Raw genomic sequence first — 10,514 nt, 5'->3', positions numbered from 1 at the left:
TCACAGAAAAACATACATGGTATGCACTCATTGATATGTGGCCATTAGCTGAAAAGTTCGAATAGCCCAAGATGCAATCCCCAGAACACAGGAAGCTCAAGAAGAAGGATGACCAAAATGCAGATGTCTCTACTCCTCCTGAAAAGGGGGAACAAAAACATACATAGGAGGGGATATTGAGGCAAAGTTTAGAGCAGTGACTGATGGAACAGCCATTCAGAGCTTGCCCCACTTCTGGCATATATATATATATATATACATATACAGCCACCAAAACTAGATAAGATTGAGGAAGTTAACAAGTGCATGCTGAAAGAGACCAGATCTCTCCCGAGAGACACAACCAGAGCATGTCAAATACAGAGGTGAATGCTAGCAGGAAACCACTGAATTGAGAATGGGATCCCCTGTGTGGGAATTAGAGGAAGGATTGAAAGAGCAGAAGGGGCTTACGACCCCATAAGAACAACAATGCCAACCAACCAGAGCTTCCAGGGACTAAAGCACTACACAAAGACTATACATGGACTGATCCAGGGCTCCCATTGCATATGTAGCAAACAATAACCAAAGAGAAGTCCTTGGTCCTACCAAGGTTAGATCCCCCAGTGCAGACAAGTGTCGGGGGGGGGGGAAGTAAAGGGGAGGGGATTGGGAAGACAGCCTTATGGGAGAGGGGGAGGTGATAGGGGTCTTATGGACAGGGAACTGGGAAAGGGAATAACATTTGAAGTGTAACTAAAGAAATATAACCAGTAAAAAAAGAAAGGCCATCATTGCTCATATTTGAAAATGGTGTGTGTTTAAATCTATTCCTGGCCAGGTTCCTGTTTTGAAACTTGTGACCATGACATCCCATGGACAGGACTGTGACAATCAGTCCAGACGTCCCAAGGCCCCTACACAAAGGAGGCATCCCTAACATCTCAGACCAAGCCAATAGAAAGCATCTGCCTTTAGACCCCCCTCCCCAATATGTTTATAAGATTGTATCCATAAGGAATAAAGAACATAAGTTATTTCACCAAAGCCATCTGAGGCTGCCTGTTTTACTGAACTGTAACACCCTAAGGGAAGAGTATTTTCTCCTGAAGCTTTTGTCACTGGAAGCTGCTCCAGCCCACTGCAACGACATCCTGTTCTCATGCCCAAGTTCCTCTTAGTACTTTTTCCTACTGTTTCCCTCAGGCTAGAAACACACATTGTGAACAAGTGTAGCCAGGGCAGAAGTCAACATCTCCCCACATGGACCATAAATTTCCCTTGTAGCAGATCACAGATCCACTCTCCCTAAGTGTATTCAATCAGCAGTAAGCACCTCTGATGTTGACTATGTTGGCTCTGTGTGAAACGTTGCTGTGGGCTTGTCTATATTTTTTCCCATTTGAGCAATGGAAAAGAACCTAGGGAGTCACATGACCATTTGAGCAACTGCATTAAGGGCCTCTTTCTGTGTGCAGTTGCCTGCGGTGTTGAGCTGAGAATGCACCACTTTGGATGACTACACAGATCACCATCATGACATCTTGCTGTGAGAACGCATCAGGGATGCTCAGAAGAAACATCACCCTTGCTTCCATGATCACTGTGCCCATGAGAGCTGCTGAGTTCAACCTCAGAAGGCTTCGATGCAGTCACAACCACTGCAGACACCTCAGAGCTGCCCCAGGACACCTCACTTTAGCCACAACGAGCTTTGGTGGCCTCTTCATGGACCCAGTTATCTAGAACTAGTCTCATGGTATTGGGGATCATTTTCCCAATTCCTCATCAAAGGCCCATGCATAACACCCATTTGAGACTTGTGATTGTTAGACTGGAGTTACATCTGTTCCACACTGGAGATATGGCTAAATGTGCTTGGTAGATCTTTATCTATGGGTCACTCTGGATGGTTTCCGGTGTTTCAACAGGTTTCCTGGGAGAGGCTGATCTGCTGACTATCAAATGTTAAGACAGAGTAGACATGGGAGGTGTCTCTTTTTTTATAGCTATCACTGCCTTTAACATGTTGTCTGCTTGTGCTGGTCTACTCTCAGGTATTCTTCATCAGCTATAGCTCTTTCCAGTTAAGCAGTCAGCTCCTGCATCTCCTGCATGCCTCTTTGGATTCCTTCGGAGCAGGCTCTGTGTTCATCTGCATTTGCTACTCTAATTTCCAGGTGGTCTGGAAGGACATCAGGATCCAGGAATGCAGTCCTTGGGGAGTTCCAGCACATTTCTCTCCTTCTCTTCTCTTGACTGTGCATTGCCCTTCTCCATCTCCCACAGCTGAGAACACTCCCAGTGGGGAAGCTCAGGTGAGGCCTGTGCTGGACCACTTACCTTTGCTTCCACCACAGAAAGATCATCCACCCATAGAGGGGGATGATGACTACAACTTTGGCCACAACCATCCCAATGATGCCTCCCAGGTTCAGCAGTGAAGGATTCCTCTGGCCCCTTATGTCCTCCAGGCCAGCTGTGGGGTCTGCAGAGGTGATGATGGAGGGGGTCCTTGTGGTAGTACTGAGAGCTGTGGAGAGATGAGGAGTGAGCCGATCACGCTGGATGAGGGAGGGATGGGTGAGTGTCACATCTTGTCTTCTGTTGCATGTGGGATTGGGAAGAGCTAGAATTTCTCACAGGGAAGGGCACACATGATTAAGGCTGAGACTCAAGGAGAATAAGCACAAATACACAGTCCACAACTATCCTGGCTGTGTCCACATATTTCCATTGGGACATAGATAAATAAGTTAGAGAAATACAATGATTTTTTTACACTTATATATATGTAACATACAGATACACTTATTTCATAGAGTGCTTGTTTCTTGGGCCACAGAGCCTGAGTTTGGTCCCTAAAATACATTTCAAGCACCCGGTGAAGTGTGCCTGACCCTTGATCCTAGCCCAAGGGACAGTGGCATGCAGTGCTCTGAGAGTGGACAATTAGCCAGATCTGTGTGTCTAGTTCCACATCAAACACAGCCAAATGAGTTGTAATCCTAGTACTGAGGAGGTGGAGACAGAATTGTCTCTGTGGCTCATTCAGTGCCAACCTAGCCTCCATGGGAAACTCAAAGCCAGTGAGAGGGTTTATCCCCCAAAATAAGGTGGCTGATACCTCAGGATCCCCTCTAGCTTCTACATACATAAACACATAAACATATAAACAGAAACAGAAACACACACACAGACCATGACTTTCAAGCACAGATACATACAGACTTTCACACACACACACACACACACACACACACACACACACACACAGAGAGAGAGAGAAACAGACACAGAGACACAGAGAGATGGAAACTTACACACACACACACACACACACACACACACACACACAAATCTGCCTTTACAGACCCACCAGTTCATACACACTGAATATACCAAAATGTTTATGTGTGTAGCTCAGTCCAGGGAAGAATACATTCCTTTGCTTCACACACATAAATAAGAATAATTTCCCAAACATTTACCTATTTTGAATTCTAGACCTGTAGTTCTCGACCTGTGCATTGTTATTTCAACATGGATTGCATATCAGGTAATAGACATGTCAGGTATTTAATTGTGATTCATAACAGTAGGATAATTAAGTTATGAAGTACAGTGATATACTTTTATGATGTGGGTCCCCATAACATACAGAACTGTATAAAAGATTTACAGCTTTAGGAAATTAGAGAATGGCTGAGCTAGACACATATATGAAATGGCTCCTTTCTCTCTGATTGCAGGCAGCTGCTGACTCTACTACAGGTCAACATATTAGCTGTAGCCTGCACAGGTAACTGTGCTGTGGGCGTCCTCTTATATGTTGTCATAAGTACAGTCAAAAGCCACCTCTGGATGTGGTGGCATATGCTCTAATGTCAAGACTCAGGAGGCAGAGGCAAGACAGATTGCTGTGAATTTAAGGCCAGATGGGTCTATATCGTGAGTACTAGGACAGCCAGGACTACATGCTGAGACACCAACACAAAATAAATAGAAAAAGACAGAAAGAAAGCAGGAGAAAAAAACAGGAAATAAAGAAGTATTCACATAAAAAGTGGGGTTTTGGGGAGCAACAGAGAAAGATTGTAAGCAACAATGCACAACACACAGTTCCCAGGTTCTGCTGGTGCATATTCAGGAACACACAGTCACTACACTGGGCTTAGGGATCCCAGTACAGGGGACTGCATTTCCTTCTGCATCAGAGGGGCTGGATGGATCAGAAGACAGAACGGCCACATAATGGAAATGGCGATATTTTCTTATTCATTTTCTAATGACTGAAGAGACTGGGGAGAGAAGAAAGATGTGTCCTGGGGAATTATGAGGTGAAAAAATGAGGGACTGTGGTGACATGTGGCAGTTAAAGTTAGACCAGAGGACACCAGAATATCCATGGTCCCTACTATAAGTTCTGAACTGAAGTTGGAGCTGTATGTAGATGCTGCATACAGGGACCAATTGGAGCCCTGCCACAGGACAAGAGGGTCAGCTACACCCTGGAGAAGCTCTTCCATCTTGCAGTCATGGGTCGAAGTGGGTAGGACTGTAGTTAGATTTGGAACAGTAAGGTTGTGAGCAATGGTATGCTGAAGGTTAGAGTTAGGTCTGGTTCTGTCTGAGCAGAGGCTGACAGATACAGGAGGCTGCAAAGACTTGTCACAACTACAAAGAAAAGATTTTTTTTTGCAGATATTTGAACAGATCCAAGGGAACGTAATATGAAAGGAAGATCAGAGTTGTGAAGCCTGAGGTGACAGTAGGGAACAAGGAAGCCATGTGCCATGGTTGCTCACCATGTGTAATATTGAGTTTTGTCCCAGGAATAGACTACAACACTTCATGCCTTCTGTTGTTTGCAGACAAAATTGGCTGAAGTATATGGCCTGGTCATTCTCCTTCAAGTTCAGGATTCTGAGGACTCCGGATGTCTGACCCTGTGTCCAGTTTAGGATGAGCCGGTCCTTGAAGTGCTCATGAATGAAAGATAGAGTGGACTGGTAGATGAATTCCCCATGGACTTCCTTCCATCTCCAGGCTATGCTCATCTGTGGATCCTTGGCCAACTTCCAGTGGAAGTAGAAGGGTAAGGGAATCCCAATGGAGCCACCCTGGACTCCAGAGAGGACAGCTGGTGGGTTCATCCCAAAGTAATTTTTTCTTGTGTATCCTCCTGAGTTCCCTGGGAAGGACAGGGAGAATCTGAAGCCACTGCAGGGATTTAAAGGACAACCCTGAGCATCCTGTGCCTTCATGTGAAGGGAGGTGTGGGACACAGGGCAGGACTGTCCCTATGGCTGGGGGGACAGGAAAAAGAGGGAAGGGTTGGGTTGGGCTTACTCTGAGTGTTGAATTCTTAGGTCAGAGAGACCTGGCTGGCTCCTCTACCAGACACTGTTCACAAGACACCCACTTTTCCCAGCCATGCTGTTCCCACCTCTGGTTCAGTCCCTGCTAGAGAGGTCCCCACCACTCACCAGTGTGCAGACATGTTGCTGACAGCAAAAGAAGGAGAATGTGAGCCATGACCAGATTCTGTCCAGGAATGAAGAGCAGCAGGGCCATCAGGAAGGCTCAATGCACTGTCTAGGGGCCCTGGGCTGCTCAGGAGTCCAGAGAGAATCAGAGTAAAGCAACACCCATGCTCAGACCTTCTCAAGTGGAGGACTGAGTTGGGCAGGACCTCTCCCCTCCAGCTCCTTGTGGCCAGCAACTTCCTTTATTGATATGGCTTCTTCTTTTCACATATTGCAGAAGATCCACTCTTGTTGTTACCGACAACATAACAGGGCTCTTGGGCCCCCATTTTTGGCTGGGAGAAACATCCTAGTCCTTGGCATGGTTGGTTCTCCTCTCTTCCACCTTGACTGTCTGCCTTACTCTACTCCATTTCCTAAGTGGGTTGTTAATCACTCTGCCCCTTTTCTCTATATTTCCTCTATTCCTTCCCTCCCCCTCCTCAATCTCTTCTGTATTATGTCTCCCACCATGATGGTTACTGTGTCTCTCTAATAATCTCACATAATGAAGTGGTCAGTCTCTTAACCACTTCAGACATAATGAAGAAAGTGGTGATGAGAAAACACTTTCACTCCCCTTAGCACAATCACCTCCCCTTACCATTCTCCTCCTTCCTCCTCCCTGCACCCCAGCTGTGCTTTCGCATTTTTGTGTCTTTTAGGTGCCACTCACAGTGCCCAGGTAGAACCAAGTCCTGGTTGACTCTCTTTTGACTTGGCCTGCTCCCTGTGGTCGAGTCTCCAACTTCCCTGGGCAAGAGGACAATGACTCTAAATCTAATCAAGTTTTTAAAGAACCATTTCTACCAGCATCCTATTCCTCTCTCTCTCCACCAACATAACACTCACTCATAACAGGATAGCAAGGATCACAGAAGCCATGGCAGAAGTCACATGACTATCACATGGCTGGTTGACTGGATGTTAGTCACATTGAGTTATTATAGTCTTCCTTTCCTCACAGAGACTTCCATCAGCTGGCTCAGTGCAGCCTCTGAGGAGGCTCTTTTCATAAAGCTCTTGAGTGACTCTCTCTTGTTACAGTTGCTTTCTTTAGAAAGTTATTCCAGAAATTTCTTTGGAATAAGTGGGCAAAGAAGGCTCAGAGAAGCCATGTGTCTGTCACTCAAGACATAAGGCCTGAGATATGTCTGACAGTTGACACAGCTGGCCTGCGACTTGGGTGAAGACATGAGAGGTGGGAGCAGAGGCTGTGGGGGCCTCAGCGCTTGTTCTATGTAGGTTCATCCTACCCTTCCCCAGGACACAGTGACATCAGCTCCCCGAAGGGCAGGAAGACATGATTGTATCAGAGGAAGTGACATTATTATCTCTGAGTAGCATGTGCAGAGGCATCACCCCATTTCCTTACTTTCCTGGTATTGGCTGCCTTGTCCACCATTTCCCTGAAGCTGGCTATGTAGCCTGCCCTCTCTCATGCCTGCTTCTCTGTCCTACTTGTGTTCCTGTGCTCCTCAGATACATTGTCCTGAGCCAGAAACAATCTCTCATGGCCTCCCTGCCAGCTGCACATATCCATAGTACCCTTGGAGACACTGAGGCACAGAACCTTTGGGATGAGTTGGCCATACATGGAAGGTCTAGGGCTATGGTCCTTGTCAGAAAGAGCTCTCTCTCTCTCTCTCTCTCTCTCTCTCTCTCTCTCTCTCTCTCTCTGTGTGTGTGTGTTTAAGTTTTATCTCAAGTAGCCCAAGCTGTCCTTGAGCTTTTTATGTATCTAAAGATGACCATGAAGGACTACAGATCCACCTACCTTGACTTCCCATTAGCAGGGATTACAGGTGAGCACCATCATGTCCCTTTATCTCCTGTAGGACATAAAATGTTTGCTTCTGTGCATGCCAGGCCAGCTCTACCACATGAACCACATTCTTAGCTGCAGTGAAGTCTGTGAGGATGCCCTCCTGGTCCTGAGTCCTCACCTCTAGATTTCATCTGCCTTTCCTTTACTCTCTGGGGCCTCTGGGCAAACATGATTGCTAACTCATTGAAGAAGGGGGTGGACATGACGAGGCTCTCATATGCCATGTGCTAAGCCTCAGTATTTTTACACAACAGGCCCTGGTGAGTTCTACAGGATCCCAGCTGCCCCTTGTGCACTGCTCCACTGCTGTCACCTGCTGGCTCCTTAATCCTGAGTCATGGGTCTGTCCTAGTTTCATGTTTTGGACTAAATTGAATTTCTATGTGAACCCTGATATGGGAAGAGACAAATGAATCTCTCTGAGTTTGAAGCCAGTCTGGTCTATGTATCCAGTTTCAGAGCAGCAACACTACATAGTAAAAATTTGTCTCAAAAAAAAAAACCCTAAACCAAACTAAACAAACAAAAACCAAGAAAACCAAAACCAAAACCAACCAAAAGCCAAGAAAACCAAACCAAACCAAACCACCACCACCACCACCACCACCACCACCAACAACAACAACAGCAGCAGCAACAACAACAACAAAATCCTACATATCAAAATGCCAAGAAACCAAGCACAGAAACCAAAGGTTGATAGTCCAATAGGGTAGTGTCCCTAATCCTAATGTCCAACGGTATCCTCTGGATTCTATATAACTGAACACACACTTACTTATATATGCACACACACACACATATGCACTCACACACTCATAGAAACATACACTCACACGTTCTTTCTTTCTTTCTCTCTCTCTCTCTCTCACACACACACACGCACACACACACACACACACACACACACACACACACACACACAGACACACAGGGAGAGAGAGACAGAGATCATTCAATGCACCTTTGACAGCTGATCAGTTTCCACAACTTTCCCCAGTCTTCATCATGAACATACATGGCCTCCTTCAGACCAGCCTCAGTGACTTTTGAGAGTCCACTTTCTGACAAGTCCACAGTACTAAGAGTATCTGATTTTATGTCCAAATTGATTATTCCATGATAGTGATGAGACAGAACAGTCTCAAGGCTTCCTATTCCTCTCTGACCACTCTCATTGGAGAAACATCTCTCAGATAACACATACTGCAGGCTCTGTGGGCTGTGACCCAACAGATAACCTCAGACAAAAAGTAGGATGGTGTCCTACTTTTCTCCTCTCCATTTGTATCACACCACCTACCTACACACTTCTTGATTTCTCTTCCCTAGTGACAACACACAGACCTCAAGGAAACTCAAAGTACCCTACTCAGACTGTGGGCTGAGTAGAATGGAGAAGCTAGAGAGGGTGGAGGAAGGATGATGGCTGAAGGTGCAGACAGGAAGCTCAGGCTGCAGCTGAAGCTTTACAATAGCACAGCTGACTGCTGCCATCTGACCTCATGTTTCTCCCTAGGATGACATCATCATCTTCATCTTCCTCATCTGCTGCCCAGCCTCAGCATGAGCACCCCTGTCACTCTTTCCAAGGGAGTCACCAGGAATTGGGTCTACACTGTGTCCTAAAGGCCCAGTGAGTGGGATTGGGGGACCAGCCCAGTCTCCTCCGGTAAGACATCTGCCAACTTCTGCCGATAGCCAAGGACAGAGGCATTTATTAATGAATCATTGTATTTGTGGTCACAGAAACAGAAAGACTTTCACTTCTTGCTGTGTTAGTGTTAGGTATGTAGCTTAAAAGCAAAAAAACAATAAGCAACCCCCCAAAGAAACTGAAAACCACTAATAAACCAGGCATGGTAGTGGAACACTTCATCTCATTTTGGAAGATGCAGCAGCTGTCCTGTCTCTCAATTTGAGGCCTGCCTTGGTGGACATAGGAAGGTCCAGCACAGTCAGATCTATAAAGCAGAAAGACCCCTTTCTCAAAAACAAAAGAAAACAAGAACAAACAAATAACACACTCTAAAGTATTGATAGTCACAATTTTTATGTAAATCTGGAGAGAAAACTGGTATCATCTTCAAGTTTTCCATCCTCAACAGAAAGGAACCAACAGATGACCTTTCTCCATGACCCCTCTGTATTGTTTGGAGTTTGGGTTGGCTTTGCTGTTGGTTTCAAGACAAAGTCTCCTGTAACTGAGGGGGCCTCAAACTCAAGAGGTACTAAGAATAGCTTCCGTTTCAGGGGTTCTCAAGTTTCATAACGCTGGGTTCTCATAAGCATCATAATTTCCTCGTGTTGGGGAAAGTGTTATAAAATAAAAGTGTTTCATTGCTACTTCATGACTGTGGCTTTGTGATGGTTATGATCTTAATATAAACACCTGCTATGCAGGATATCTGTTATGCAACCCTTGTGAAAACTTCTTTCTAATCTCAAGGAGGTGATGACTCACAGGTTGAGAACCAGTGCTCCAACTGATTTATCAGCTTGAGGAATCCCTGTTGTTTTTAAAGACGTGATCTTTCATTGGCCTGATACTCATCAATTAGGCTAGATTACATGGACCGCCAATTGATGACCCTGTTTCCTGTCTCTTTCTTGGACTGGGTTGCAATTGCAAATTTCTGGCACATCCCTGGGTTGTAACGTTTAGTCTCGGGATCAAACTCAGGTCCTCCTACCCATGTCCCATGCTTTTCTGACTGAATCCTCTCTCTTGCTCCCTTGCATGTCTGTCACAATAAGCTTCCCCACATTCCCTCAGTGTCCCTTGAGATCACATGTGCTCACCCGGCTGGGGATTAGTCTTTACTCTGCTAGCTTGTAGGAGAAGAAACTGTGTCAGTCTGTCAGCCATGCTGCTTCTCAGTCCTGCCTCTCAGCTGATCTCTGTGTTCATACAACAGGAGGGGACCAAGGCAGCAAACAGCTCTGCTGCAGCCAGGCAGGGACAGGACTAAGAGTCACCAGGACCTGAGGTTTGTGGTCACTTGGTCTGTACAACATAGCAAGTCAGAGCAATGCCTACTAGTGTACTGACTCATTTCCCTTCCTCCCCCCTTCCCTTCCTTCCCCCTGCTCTAACCTTTTGACACATCTCTGCTTTCTCTTGAAAGACCCCCTTCTGGAAAGGAAATTGTACATGCCTAAGGCCCACAACTATA

Source organism: Rattus norvegicus, chromosome 12 (genome assembly GCF_036323735.1).
Source record: "Rattus norvegicus strain BN/NHsdMcwi chromosome 12, GRCr8, whole genome shotgun sequence".
Classification (NCBI taxonomy): Eukaryota; Metazoa; Chordata; class Mammalia; order Rodentia; family Muridae; genus Rattus; species Rattus norvegicus.
This window is presented reverse-complemented; position numbering follows the sequence as displayed.